This window comes from Trachypithecus francoisi, unplaced genomic scaffold (genome assembly GCF_009764315.1).
Source record: "Trachypithecus francoisi isolate TF-2019V2 unplaced genomic scaffold, Tfra_2.0 Lachesis_group0, whole genome shotgun sequence".
Taxonomy (NCBI): Eukaryota; Metazoa; Chordata; class Mammalia; order Primates; family Cercopithecidae; genus Trachypithecus; species Trachypithecus francoisi.
This window is the reverse complement of record NW_022681453.1, coordinates 64,419,736-64,435,279: the sequence shown is the minus strand read 5'-3', so window position 1 is coordinate 64,435,279 and position 15,544 is coordinate 64,419,736. Positions and strand designations below refer to the sequence as shown.

At 43.7% G+C, this 15,544-nt stretch overlaps 1 long non-coding RNA gene across 1 annotated transcript; it reads right to left on the bottom strand.

Annotated features, from left to right (window-relative positions):
- Positions 1 to 703: 703 nt before the first annotated feature.
- Positions 704 to 9,681, bottom strand: LOC117083393. Its single transcript, XR_004437066.1, has 3 exons — positions 9,628 to 9,681; positions 5,209 to 5,346; positions 704 to 1,823 (listed from the first exon to the last, which is right to left on the bottom strand). It is a non-coding gene; the product is annotated as an uncharacterized LOC117083393 (long non-coding RNA).
- Positions 9,682 to 15,544: the final 5,863 nt, after the last annotated feature.

The following is a 15,544-nucleotide window of genomic DNA, read 5'->3' as shown; positions in this document are numbered from 1 at the left end:
GTATAGTAACTCATTTTTAAAGCGTACAGTGTGAAAGGGAGGGAAAGGTAACTTCACAGTGGAGAAATCTGGCAAACACTACCTCAGTCAGGTTATCATCAACAGGTTACCTCCGTCAAACATCAACAGTGAGAAGTCATGTTGATAGCACGCACCCTTGATATGATGTGGCGGTGGTCTTCCTCCCCAAATCCATAACCCCAGTCTACTCATGAGAAAAACACAGACACATTCCAATTGAGAAATATTTTATGAAAGACCTTACCAAAACTCAATATATTCAAAAGCAAGGAAATCCTGAAATACTATCACACCCAAGAAGATTCTAAGATGACATACTAAATGTAATATGGCATCCTGAATGGGATTCTGGAAGAGAAAAAGAGTATTAAGTAAAAACAGGGAATCTGAATATTGTATGAACTTTAGTTAAAATTGGTTCGTTTATCAGAAAACCAAACACCGCATGTTCTCACTCATAAATGGGAGTTGAACAATGAGAACACATGGGCACAGGAGGGGTAACAACACACACTGGGGCCAGTCAGGGCATGGGGGGCTAGGGGAGGGAGAGCATTAGGACAAATAGTTAATACACAGAGGGCTTAAAACCTAGATGATGGGTTGACAGGTGCAGTAAACCACCATGGCACACGTATACTTATGTAAGAAACCTACACATTCTGCACGTGTATCCCAGAACTTAAAGTAAAATAAAATAAAATAAAAAATAAAAATGAGTCATGGCATCTAAGCTACATATGAAGGAAAGCGATGAAGAGAGAGTATTGATGGATTGGGAGAAAGTAAAGGGCTCTATGAACTGGAGGTCTAGTGGGGTGAATGAAAGGTCTGAGTACCTGAATAAGCAAATTGGAAGGAGAGGAAGTTGTGGGAAGAAAGGAAGATATGAGGTGTCTACTTCTAGCCAAGATAGAGAAGTAAGAACCAGATTTACTTCCCGGCCTGAAACAATTTTTTTAATGGGCAAAATATAAGAAACAATAATTTTCACGACACTGGACATGAGACAACAAGGACAGTGTGATCCCTGAGAGACAATAAGCAAACCAACCGAACCCTACAAATACCCCAGCTTACTGCTTTGAGTTTCCAGATGTCAGTGCAGGGAGAGGTGGAATGCCTGTTCCCAGGCAGAGTAAAAAAATCTCAAATTCCCAGGAATCAGAAAGAGTACTCAGAAGGGTCTTACCTGAGTAGTGGGGAATAATAAATCCTAAACTAAACATGGCTCTGTTTCTGTCTGTGAGACCCTGACTCAAAAAATACAAAAATTAAAATAAAAAAACAGTACATGATTGTATAGTCAATGAGGTGGATGGGGGGATATTTCCTATAAAGAAGTTTTTTTTGTTTTTTTTTTAAACACCAGCAACTTGTAAACACTCTTGAATATATTAAAATATATCAAATGAAATAAATTTGGGAAAAGATTATGTAGAGATATGCTCACAAAACTCAGTCATCATCAGTCACTCCAAGTTTTCCCTGTATTCATTTCTTACACCAATTTACGGCTTGTTTCTCATCTTTTCTTTTAGACAGAGGCTTTCTGGGCTCTGCTTATACCAGCTGTACTTGAGTATTCCAAGAGTGCTACAGCACGACCTGATATGAAAACGTGCCCCTTCAGTCTGCTTCAATCTGTCTGGTCACTTGCGTTTCAGAGCAGGCGTGTCGCAGGCATTGCTGTTGGCTGAGCACTGATAATTAGCTCTCTGGCATTCCCCTCACTCTCTGTCTGCTTTGTCAATGAGATATGGTTCTTTGATCCAAGCTGCTTTTGAATTTTCTTTTCTCTTCTGATCAGAATAGAAAAACACGGAGATTAAAAAACATCTCCAACCTTCCCTTGTCTACTTTCATAAGACTCTGTCATCTATATCAGGATCAGAAGGCTTGGCTGCATACAAAAGAAAAGCCCCAGATGACACTGGCTTAAATAAGAGAGAAGTTTGTTTTTCTTTCACATAACAGACAACTGCAGGTAAGCGATCTAGGACTGGTAAAGAAGATCCACAAAGTCCTCAGGCGCCCGGCTCCTTCTAACTGATTCCTTCACCATTCCCACGGTTTAGTCTAATTCTCATATCCTAGATGGATGGTGTTCCAGGGAGCAGGTTGTGCAAAAGGGAATATGTACCATCCCCCATATTAAAAAGACCATTGCAACAAGCACTAAGAGTTACATCCCATTCACCAGAGCATGATAATATGGCTGCAATAGCTGCAAGGGAACCAGGGAAATGTAGTCTTTTACTGGGTAACAATGTATCTCCCCAAGCCACCCAAAATGAGTCTTCTTTACTAAGAAATAAGGGCACAATGGGCTCTGGGAGGCACTTGGAAGTCTTTGCCCTCCATACTCTTTTTTTTGTTTGTTTGTTTGAGATGGCGTTTCACTCTTGTCACCCAGGCTGGAGTACAATGGTGCAATCTCAGCTCACTGCAACCTCTGCCTCCCGGGTTCAAGTGATTCTTCTGCCTCAGCCTCCCGAGTAGCTGGGATTACAGGCATAAGCCACCACGTCTGGCTAATTTTTGTATTTTTAGTAGAGATGGGGTTTTGCCATGTTGGCCAGGCTGGTCGTGAACTCCTGAACTCAGATGATTCGCCCACCTCAGCCTCCCAAAGTGCTGGGATTACAGGCTTGAGCCACCATGTCCAGCCTCCATACTATTTCATATTACCAGAAAAATAGCTAGTAGCAATCCCTTGTGCATATCTAATTAGTTTCCTCCTCCACATTGTGTACTTACTTTGTACAGAAAAAGATGTTACTTATCTTGTGCAGAAGAGTATTAATGTATAGCAAAGGTATCCTTGAGACTCATAACTCCTAACTTATTCTGTATATCATAAAGAAGCATTGTATTTTTCCTTTTTAACTTTTTTTTTTTTTTTTTTTTTTTTGAGGCGGAGTCTCACTCTGTCGCCTGGGCTGGAGTGCAGTGTCCGGATCTGAGGCTCACTGCAAGCTCCGCCTCCCGGGTTCACGCCATTCTCCTGCCTCAGCCTCCCGAGTAGCTGGGACTACAGGCGCCCGCCACCTCGCCCGGCTAGTTTTTTGTATTTTTTAGTAGAGACGGGGTTTCACAGTGTTAGCCAGGATGGTCTCGATCTCCTGACCTCGTGATCCGCCCGTCTCGGCCTCCCAAAGTGCTGGGATTACAGGCTTGAGCCACCGCGCCCGGCCCTTTTTAACATTTAAAATATATTTTAAGACAGATCAATTTTTAAAGAGTCATGAGACATTTTCCTCAAAACCAAAGATGCCACAATGAAAAGCCCAAAGTTAGAAGGCATTTAAAATATACACTCTACACTTATTTCTGAAAGGACTTGAGAGAGTTTAATTAAAACGCTAAAAAAGATGTGAAATTTAAAAAGTAAACATAAGAGAATTCACATGAAGGATGCAGGGATGTAGAAGTTTCAAATTTATGATGAGGCGAAGTACAGCACTTTCCATGTACTTCAGCAAACTCCAGTTGACAATAATTGAAAACCTACTCCATAAGATAATTTTTTTTTTTTAAAGACAGAGTCTCACTCTGTCACCCAGGCTGGAGGGCAGTGGCACGATCTCGGCTCACTGCAACATCCGCCTCCCGGGTTCAAGCAATTCCTGTGCCTCAGCCTCCCGAGTATCTGGGACTACAGGCGGGCGCCACTACACCCAGCTAATTTTTGTATTTTTAGTAGAGACGGGGTTTCACCATGTTGGCCAGGCTGGTCTTGAACTCCCTACCTAAGGTGATCCACCCGCCTTGGCCTCCAAAAGTACTGGGATTACAGGTGTGAGCCACCATGCCCAGCCAAGAGAAATGTTTTAAAACCACACAGTCTCTATGGTGAAGATACTTTCAATCCAGTGGAAGGCACAGGAATGTAGACAAATACCATCCAAGGCAAAAAATGTGCTGGAATAGAGATACAAATATCATTCTGCTGAGTGAAAAGGTAGGGAGATGTTACTGGGAACTGCTGGTGGTGATGGTGCAGACAGGAGCTGCTGATGGAGGGGATTCATGGATGAGGTGGCCTTTGAACTGGCCTTGAAGATAGAAAAAGATTTCCAGAAGATGACAGAGGTGTGGTTTGGGAAAGGAAGGAAGAAACTATTCCAGGCTGAGAAAACATCATAAATAAAGGTCAGGGAGTTGGGGAAATGTTGGCTCTGTCTGAGAATCAGAAAGCATAGGTGTGATTTGGATTGCAGGGTCCGTCTAGGTAGCAGATGAGTAGGAAGGACTGAGAGGTTGATCTGAGAAGCCTTATGTGGTATGCTGAGGGATTTGGACCTGGTTCTCTGGTCAGTAGAGGAATAGGAGAAGAAGGAAGATGAGCATGCTCGCATTCTATGACCTGTGTTTTCTCAGAAAGTAGTGAGCAAAGCTTCTGTTCATGAAATGTTTGTTAGTTTGTAAAGAATGTAAAGGGTGTAGAAGAGGATAATGTGGTAAGGAATCGAAAAAGAAACAAACAAAAGAATTGTGAGAAACCTCGAGGTCCCCACTGATGTGTTGGAAGTGAATTTGTCTTCACATTGTTGACAAAAGCAAGAGGGCAAATGTATTAGATTAAAGAACATTTTGGCTTTTGACAATACAAGTACATATACCATGAGGCAAAAACATATGTACCTTCTCTCACCACTGCCTTCTTTCAGCACAGCAGGATGATTTTGAGTGACCTTGATATAGGAACCAAGGAAGGTGATATTGAAGAGCCAAAGAGTGTGTGTGTGTGTGTGTGTGTGTGTGTGTGTGTGTGAGAGAGAGAGAGAGAGAGAGAGAGAGAGAGAGAGAAACAGAGGCAGAGACAGAGACAGGATGCAAGAGATGGGGAGGAGAGAGGAGCACTATTTGTCTTAGTTAAGTCGTTAGGAAGAAGTTATCACTGGGCGGTAGTTGTTGGTCAGAGGAGAAGGTTATGTGTGTGACTTTGAATAAGGTGGCTGACATTTGGATGAGTTTTTAAAGCAGTGCTGAGTATTCTGGGGCACAATGACACTAAAAGAAGAGAAGATAATTTTCCATAGAGACACTTGTACAAAGAGAAACTGAAATGATAACCCGAGGGATATTGTCTGGTGGAGTGGGAGGGAGATAGACCTTTCCTCTTACTTCTTTCACAAGGGCGTCGTAATATTAAAGATGAATGTGGAGATTTAAGCAGAATACCTTTCAGAATGACAACCCTGTAGCAGAGCGAATAGTGGGGCCCCAAAAGGCCACAGAGCTCAGACTGGCTGGAGCAACTCTCCCCCACACTCAGGCTGAGTCCTGGCATCTCCACCTTGTGATTCTGACTGGGGAACGCTGCAAATTGGAACACAAAGTTAGATCTTAAGAATACTTTTAGGTCTTTTTTTGAAAATTTGTTTTGTAGATGAAGAAATAGGTCCGGAGACAGTCAGTGGCTTGCCGGAGATCACTGTCCACATAGGGGCAGAACTAGATAGCCATCCAGACTCTTGACTTATAGTCCAGTGCCCCTCCTGCCATTTCTACTGTGCTGGGGGGCTGATGCAGTTCACTGTGAGAGTGCCACTGAGATCTGTGCAGCCCTGACGGCTGCGCATGTCCCTCCCAAAGATGCAACTATGGGGACGTGATCGGTAGCCTGCCAGATGAAGGGGAGCCGAGGGAAGCAGTCAGATGGGGATTTCAGGAAATGCTCTAAAATGGGTATTGAGAGGGTTTTAGAGGAAAAATCTACTTACCACCCTGTTTCAGAGATATTAAAATGCAGTGCAAACCTCCCACGTGCACTTAGGCTTTCTGTGCCTTCTGGGGACTGATAGATCTTCTCTCTAAAATGCATTGATCCTCTGAGGGAGATAGACCACAAAGGTCTAAATCCTCTCCCATCTGAGAGGTAGAAGGCTGGAAGCTTTAAAACATTGACCATTGTTCCATTAGGAAGGATGAGCATGACAATAATTATCTAACTTTTGCAGCAGCTGAGCATCCATCTCATTGAGATCCACCAGACACACCTGCACACCCCTGGCAGGCTGCAAGCTCTAGGGCTCAGCACAAAGCAAAGCGGAGGGGAATGCAGATACTTCATCCAGAGGTTTAGTGAGGTGCTGAATAAAGAAAGGACTATTACCACTGGTGTTTTTATAGGAAAACCTGAGAGAAATAAGCTAGATAAGCCTTGGGTTTTCCAGATTCTTTTAAAGGAAGGAAGGGAGGAAAAAAAAAAAAAAAAAGAGCAAGGGTTTTGTATATTTTTGTACATTTGACTTTATTTGTATCATTTTGTGTTTTTTTGAGATAGGTCTCATTCTGTTGCCCAGGCTGGAGTGCAGTGGTGTGATCTCAGCTCATTGCGGCCTTGACCTCCCAGGCTCAACTGATCTGCCCACTTCAGCCTCCCCAGTAGCCGAGATTATAGGCAGGCACCACCACAGCCAGCTACTTTTTTTTTTTTTTTTTTTGAGACAGGGTCTCACTCTGTCACCCAGGCTAGAGTGCAGTGGCACGATCTTGTCTCACTGCAACCTTCGCCTCCCAGGTTCAAGTGATTCTCCTGCCTCAGCCTCCCGAGTAGCTGGGATTACAGGTGCCTGCCACCACACCCGGCTAATTTTTGTGTTAATTTTTGTATTTTTTATAGAGACAGGGTTTTGGTATGTTGCCCAGGCTGGTCTCAAACTCCTACGCTCAAGCATTGTGCCCACCTCGGCCTCCGAGAGCTAGCATTACAGGTATGAGCCACTGCACCCGGCCACATTTAATACTTTAAATTATTATAAACGCATATGTGATAAATGAGCTATGCAAAGAAGTCTCTTTTATTTTTAGTCACCCATTCAGGCCCTTTTAGAATAAAAATATATGTCATGGTAGCCATGTGCCCAGGTCTATATATAAAGTAGTTTATGGAATAGTTCTGATTTTAAGGACATCTGTCTTATAGCCAGACCATGTTTCTTGGTTTCTCATTTGGGATTTTTGTAGATGTAATATGATAACATGGCTACCATAGGTGCAAGGTGAATGGCTAGCTGGGTGGGTAGCCATCGCAGGTATTTGAGACTCTGAATCATACATATACACAATTTTAGAGCTGGAGTGGACCTTGACAATCTTTTAGTCCAACCCTTTTGTTTTGCAGATGCAATAACCATGGCTTAGAAAGTTCAAGCTGCTTGTCCAAGCCACAGAGCTGGGAATCATATCCAGAGCTCCTCATTTTTAGTCCAGAACTCTTGACATTGTATCTCTATATCCCGGTGCTCTTGACATTGTATCTCTCTATCCCGGTGCTCTTGACATTGTATCTCTCTATCCCGGTGCTCTGAAGGCCAATGTTTTGGCAGATCAAGGGCCACTCCATGGGCACCACTTACCAAAACAAAACCTTATGTGAGGCACTGGTTTATGTCCATCACAACTGACATTTAGGGGTTCACGATCCTGTTCCCTAGCTGCATGCCAGTCAACCTGTCAAACCCCACAGCAGAGCTAAGGAACGATGTAAGTATTAATTGGTCTCCCTATGACTCTGTGCTGATTGTCACCTCTTTAGCACAGTTAGGAACAGTTTCTTAAAAACTGAAAAACAGTTGGTTATTTCCCAGTCACAGCTTGTTCTGTGAGAGAGTGGAGCTTATTTCCTGTGTCTTGGTGGCATAAAATACAAGCAGTCTTTGGCAACAGAACTGTTTTGTTTTGGTCTTTTTTTTTTACCTAACTGTCAGAATTCATGAAGGTCTTTGTGTATATGTGTTTTGTTTTAGAAAACCCTTATGATTCAGCTGGGCGTGGTGGCTCACACCTATAATGCCAGCACTTTGGGAGGCTGAGGCAGGTGGATCACGTGAGGTTAGGAGTTTGAGACCAGCCTGGCCAACATGGTGAAACCCTGTCTCTACTGAAAATACAATAATCAGCTAGGCATGGTGACACACGCCTGTAATCCCAGCTACTCGGGAGGCTGAGGCAGGAGGATTGCTTGAACCCAGGAGGCGGAGGTTGCAGTGAGCCGAGATCACACCACTGCGCTCCAGCCTTGGTGGCAGAGTGAGACTCTATCTCAAAAAATTAAAATTTAAAATAAAAAAAAAAACCCTTATAATTCTTGGACCTTTATAACCACACAGTTTTATTTTGCTAATTTTACATCAGTCCTACCAGCGTTAGTTAAATTCATTTGGTTGCGTGGAAAAGAGCTCTCTCAAGATAACCCAGATCAGCTGGGCGCCGTAGCACACGCCAGCAATCCCAGCACTTTGGGATTTCACTTCTGATCACTTGAGGTCAGAAGTTCGAGATCAGCCTGGCCAACGTGGTGAAACCCCATTTCTACCTAAAAAAAAGCAAAAATTAGCGGGCGTGGTGGTGCACGCCTGTAGTCCCAGTTACTCAGGAGGCTGAGGCAGGAGAATTGCTTGAACCCAGGAGGTGGGAGTTGCAGTGAGCCGAGATGGTGCCACTGCACTCCAGCCTGGGTGGCAGAGGGAGACTCTGTCTCAAAAAAAACAAAAAGATAGCTCAGATCTTTTTTTTGCCCCAGGCCGTGTCACTTCACTGGTCAGCCTTTAGGGTTACTTTTCATGGGCCAAGTGCCCACCCTAGTCCAATCACCTGTGGGCACAGAAGGGACTGGCGTTATGTGATAGAAGAAGATACTGCCTTAGACCTGCCTTGTCAGCAGCTATAAGCAGGGCAGCTTCTTGTACAAGGGTTTGTGGCCATGTTAGACAATGTCCTTGGCCTGCTTAACTTAATATTATAATCAAAATAAAATAAGTAAATCATCAGGGAGGCGGCTGAAAGTAATGAAAAATAGAATTTAACAACAAAGAATTCGTGGTTCAGTTTTCAACTCTGGAACTTAGTAGCCGTGTGACTTGGAGCAAGTTGGAGCCTCCGCTTTCTGTCTGTAAAATGGGGATTTATAAGGGTTAAGTGAAATGATACACATGAAAACACTTTGTCAACTATGAGGCACCACGCTCACATAAAGCATATTATATTACCTCCTGTAAGTCCCTCAAAGCATAAAATATTCCATTTGTAGGATTTTTGGATATCCCTTTATAAATTGAATATCACTTTCCAGCACAAAGCTTGTACTTCTGGGTCCAGATGATGACCCCTTGTTGTCAGAATCTGCAGAAATAGCCAGGAGAGCTCAAGGTCGTTACCCTTTACACATAGCTGACCCAAACTGCATTATTCCTAGAGTGCTTTGTTCGGAGAGAATAAGGTGTTAGCATTGGCACTCCTCAGAGTCCTCCGACCCAAACTCCCTTTATTTGCAGATGAGGAACTAAGGCTTAGAAAGGTTAATTAACTTCCTCAATGTCACGATGGTACCAGAGTAGCACTCACTCAATTATCGATTGCTCCCTAACAGATTACTTCAAAACTTAGAGACTTAAAACAATATTTATTATGTAGCCGTTTCTGTGGGTCAGAAATCCAGGATTGGCTTTGCCTGGTGTTTCTGGCCCAGGGTTTCTTGTGAGGCGGTAGTCAAGGTGTCGCTTGGAGCTGCAGTCATCTGGAGGTTTGACTGGGGCTAGATCTGTTTCCAGGGTGGCTCCCTCACATGGCTGTTGGCAGGCGGCCTCAGTTTCTCACCTTTCGGACCTCTCTCTAGGGCTGCTTAAATGTCCTCATGACACGGTGGCTGGCTTCCCCCGGAGTGAGTGATTCAATAGAGAGCAAGGAGGAAGCAGCAATGCCTTTTCTCCCCTAGTTTCAGAGGTCACGCATCAACACTTCCACCATATTCTACACATTCAGAACAGTCACTAAACCCAGCCCACACTCAAGTAGAGGAGAGAGGAATTCAATTCCACCAATCCCTAAAGGGTGAAGTATTAAAAAATGTGTGAACATATTTTCGAAACACCACAGAAGGTTTCCTTTAATGTGGCATTTTCTTTATAAATGAGTTTCCATCAGAAATCAGAAGGATTTTTTTCAATTACTTGATGAAAGATAATTCTCATTCAGCAGTAATTAGTAGAAGATAAATTCATTTATAAGGGTGTCTTCTCAGGATAATATTGAGAAAACCTCTGATGCAAACAAAAGGGTAAAACAAGGAGAGAACAGTATAAGAAAAGAAAGACAAGGGAAAAACAGAAGCAAGGGTGCATTAGATTCTGACTTCTGTGGGCAGAGTTTTCTTTCAGTTCAGGAAACACTGAGTGAACAGATGCTATGTAAATCATGTCTGGGGCAAGGGTTTGAAGGTACAAAACCTCTAGGTACTCCAACTCTAGTTGCAGAGCGTGACAGAGCATGACCCATATATGTAACTAGCCCAAATATAAATAACACGGAAGCTTATATTAAATATTGTCATGGAGGTACCTAAGCTTATGTTAAATACTGTAATAAAGGAAACCATCATGTGCATTGGGAACATGAAGGAAGGAAACAATTCTGTAGCCATGTGGTTTGTAAAGCCTTGCAGAAGATATGCAAACCACTCCACTACCATACATGCACCCTGGCACTTTTCATACCCTTTCCTTGCTTTATTTTTCCCTTTAATACTTAGCACAAGGGGGCCGGGTGCAGTGACTCATGCCTGTAATCCCAGCACTATGGGAGGCCAAGGCAGGTGGATTACCTGAGGTCAGGAGTTCGAGACCAGCCTAGGCAACATGACACAACCCTGTCTCAACTAAAAATACAAAAATTAGCCGGACTTGGTGGTGGGTGCCTGTAATCCCAGCTACTCGGGAGGCTGAGACAGGAGAATCGCTTGTACTCTGGAGGCAGAGGTTGCAGTGAGAGGAGATTGTGCTACTGCCCTCCAACCTGGGTGACAGAGCTCCATCTCAAAACAAAACAAAACTATATATATCTATATCTATATATCTACATCTATATATCTCACTATGTAACATCTTTATTATTTTGGCATTATCTTGATTACCTCCTCAAGAATACAAACTCCATGAGGGCAGAAGTGTTTGTTGTGTTCAGTGCTGTATCCCCAGGGCCTAAAGGACTGCCTGGCACATAATAAGCACTTCGTAAGTATTGTTCAATGAATCAATGAGATAATTAATCGGTTAGTATGGAATTTGAGCTCAATCCTAAAGAGGCAGGGCAACTTGGCAGATGCGGACTGGAGGGTAGGGTGCTCTAGGCAGAAGGGAAGCTGACCAAAGCCACTGTGTGGCTGGGCCTGTAGACTGTAGTTGCTGTGGAAGAAGGTGAGATCAGAAAGGCAGGTACTAGAGGATGTTTGTGAAGGAGTTAGGATTTTACTATACACAAAGGGAACCCACTTAAATGTTAAGGCTAGGAGTGATATCCATGTTTTTTCTCTATTATCTTGTTGCGTTTAAGAATATGTGATACCAGGAAGGTTCCCACAATTCCTGTATTACCTTACATTTGATTTGCTACACATTGACCAATAATCCTACCTCTTTTACTGTAGCAGCTAGCTCTTCACTCTTCATTTGCTCTTTTTTTTGTATAGGAAATGTAAAACCCTCTAAATATTGAGGTCTCTTACGTTCTGCCTCCTTTGCTGGCGAGCCTGAGGGTCAACAGTAGACCCTGGGAAATTCAGTGGCATTAGTAGTGGCTGTAACACAGTAGTTTTATGCCTAGGGAATGAATCATAAATTTCTTGCTATAATTTCAAGGTTCCCTGATGTGTAGGGTATTTTTCTTTTCTCAAATCTTATATGCTGAGATTTTTTTCAAGAATCCATTTCATTGCTGCTGGCAGCAACTGTAGGCAGTGTGGGAAGCTCACACAGGGACATGACTGTCCTGGAGCCTGGCAGTGAGGGACCTCTGCTTCCTGTCCTTTGCTCCAAGAGATGGAGTCTCTGGGCTGGGTCTCAATGACCTCAGCCCAGAGGCCAGGGCAGGGGGTTGGGCCCCACCTGCTGTGAGGGTGGAGGTGTCATTTAACCTCTGTTCAGTGTCCCCATTAAGGAAGGTATGGGATGCTGGCTGAGACTTTATGCCACAGCCTCACCTTGATGGAGCTTCTTGGATGTCCTAGAGAGCCCAGACCTCTCTAGAGGAACATTATTTTAGATAAGGACAGCAACTGTCTTAACTCTGAAATCTCTCAGCCCAAGCTTAGAACATAACCCTGCCCACACCTGACTGAGAAAAGAGATGCATTATGGTTGAGAAAGCAGAGATCACACACAGGATTTTTTCCCCTAAGTTGTCTCCCTTGTTCTAGTTCCCTTAATGTAAACAGAAGCAACTAGAAAACCTGGAGAGTAACTTACCATGGGAAAGCGAAGGCACTTAGCCCCTAATCCCATTTTTTAAATAAAATGGCCATTTTCAAAAGAAGATAACCACCGTTGTCCTTTTTGCTGACAACTCTGTTACTTTGTCAAAGTGCTTAGTGATTGAAAGGCAGTGATATGGCCAGTCACACCTGTAATCCCTATAATTTGGGAGGTGGGCAGATTTGAGCCCAGGAGTTCCAAACCAGCTCTGGCAACATAGTGAGACCCCCATCTCTCAAAAAAAAAAAAAAAAATAGCCAGGTATGGTGGCATGTACCTTGTAGTCCCAGCTACTTGGGAGGCTGAGCTGGGAGGATCATTTGAACCTGGGAGGTCAAGGCTGCAATAAACCGTGGTCATGCCAGTGCACTCCAGCCTGGGTGACAGAGTGAGACCTTATGTCAATAAAGAGAGAGAGAGAGAGAGAGAGAAAGAAAGAAAGAAAAAAGAAAGAAAGAAAGAATGAGAGAGAAAGAAAGAGGAAGGAAGGAAAGAAGGAAGGAAGGAAGGAAGGAAGGAAGGAAGGCAGGCAGGCAGGCAGGGAGGCAGGCAGTGGTGATTTTAACAATGACTTCATATGGACTCCAGTAAAGAAGAGAGTTGTTGTGGAAGTTGGGTTGGGGGTTAGGGATAGAGAAGTACAAAATCCGAATGCCTCCTTCACCATGGAAACCTTGTACCCTCACAATATAGGGGATGGTCTTAGAGCTCACAGTGCCCAGTGTGGATCCATCTTAGATGCAGCTGAAAGGAGGTAGGGAGTGTCTTGGAAGGATCTCTTGTAGGTCTCAGAGTCTAGTGAAGCCTTTTCAAGGAGATGAGAAGCAGGTGGAGGAGGCTGGTGAAAATGCAGTTTAGGAAGGTCTCAGCCGTGAGAGAACTTCAAGAATACAGAGACATCCTGGCCCATATATGCTGGGGATACATGTCTGTGGGCTTGGCAGGTATTTGGGAACTATATTCTGTCCTGGCTATGAATCCAGAGGCAGAATACTCACACAGATTTGTTGAGTGAACGAATGAGTGAATGAATGAACAAAGAACTTGAGGTCAGCCTTAAAGGAGAACTTTCTACACAGTCTCTTCCTTTCAGAAACCAAATTTGTTTGAAGTCGACCAAAACCCTCCAGAACGGGTGGTCAAAGCACTGGAGAGGAGTACCTCTTTTTTAAATTCCATTTTAATTTATTTTAAATTTCATTTATTTATTTTTATAGAGACAAGGATTTCACTGTGTTGCCCAGGCTGGCCTCGAACTTCTGGCTTCAAGCTATCCTCCTGCCTGGGCTTCTCAAAGTGCTGGGATTGAAGGTATAATCCACTGTGCCAGGTCAAAATAATTTTTATTTATTTAGTATATTTTAGAGACAAGGTCTCACTTGGTCATCTAGGCTGGAGTGCAGTGGCACTGCAGCCTCCAACTCCAGGGCTCAACCTCCTGAGTAGCTGGTACTACAGGCTCATACCAACTAATTTTTTTTTATTTTTGTAGAGGCAGAGTCTTGCTGTGTGGCCTAGGCTGATCTTGAACTCTTGGCCTGAAGCAGTCCTCCTGCCTGGGCCTCCCAAAGTGCTAGGGTTGTAGGACATGAGCCACCATGCCCAACCTGTACCCAGAGTGACTGTCTCTAGATTGAAATCCAATACATTGCCTGTAGCTGAAGTCCCAGGAGAGCAGGGAGGGAGAAAGGATATCTGATGGTCACAGTGTGGCTCCCCTATCATGAGGCTGGTTATGGTTGTGCCCCTTCCCACCCCCCAGCCACCCCCTTACCCCTATGTACCCCAAACTTTTGGGCTCAAGCAGGGAACTCTCTTTTTTTTCTCTTACATATACCAAACATGTTGTGAAGTTGATACTATTAACCATCTCCATAGCTAAGAGCTCATTCTTTTCCCTGTTTGCTAAAATGGGGGCATAGGAGCCTTCTCACAGGGGCAATTGCCAGGTTTTCTATAACTTGCCCAAGTGTTCCTCCAGGTTCTGTTTTTTCCTAAAGATAAAAAGAAATTTGCTGTCCATCTAAGCACTGCCACAAGGAACTCTCAGCGAGCGTGGTTGGTGTTCCCAAGGGCCTAAGCTTTCATCACCAAGTCCTTGCTCACCTTCTTTGTTATAATATTTTGTCCAGGACATATTTCAAGTCAAGCTGGCTCTTTCTAGCTACCAAACTGCTAACTACAGGGGAAGGGGTACAGGAAAGAAAGAATTGTAAAAATTTATAAGTAGAACTTTCTCTGCTTTCTCTGAAACTAGCTGACTGCTCTCAATCCATATTGGTATGGTTGACTTACATTTAAAGGAGGATAAAATTGCCCTCTCTTCCCAGTTTTTGGACGGTCTGCCATCTTGACTTTGTATTATGCCGTAGCTATTAAATCTTAAATCTAGCCCAAATATTCTAATGGGACCAGCAGTTTAATTATCTCCCATAATATCTAGCCCCCATCTCTTACAGCTATCAAATGGAAGGCAAAACTGTCCAATTCTTCTGAAACCTCTCTGCTTAGCACCACTGAGCCATTCAGCAGGACCGTGGGACAGACAGAGGGTCTAGAAGGGAGTCTTCCATGTGCCCTCAGTGACTTAATCACACCAAATAATAACAACAGCCATTAAGTAGGTATCAAGTGTTCACATGCATTATAATCTTTTTGTTTTATTTTGTTTGAGATGGAGTTTCACTCTTGTTGCCCAGGGTGGAGAGCAGTGGCGCAATCTCAGCTCACTGCAACCTCCACCCGCTGGGTTCCAGTGATTCTCCTGCCTCAGCCTCCCAACTAGCAGGGACTACAGGCATATGCCACCACGCCCGGCTAATTTTTGTATTTTTAGTAGAGACGAGGTGTCACCGTCTTGGCTAGGCTGGTCTCAGACTCCTCACCTCAGGTGATCTGCCTGCCTCAGCCTCCCAAAGTACTGGGATTATAGGCATGAGCCACCGTGCCTGGTCCCATGCATGATAATCTTTAATTGAAATAGCAGCCCTATTACGTTGGTACTTAATCTTTTTCAGTGAGGAACTGAACTGAGTGTTCTAATATTATTGACAAGGAACTGAAGCTTAGAAAGAGAACTTACATCTTTAACATTTCTACAGTAACACAGCTAGTCAGTGGTGGAACTTGAATTCAGACTCAGGGCTACTGAGTTCAAAACCCAGATTATAAATCACCATGATGTAGTCTAGTGAGCTCCTAGACTTACCAATTCCCTCAGCCTCCTCTATCTTGCCACTGCCAACTGAAACACAGATTATGGACAAGAA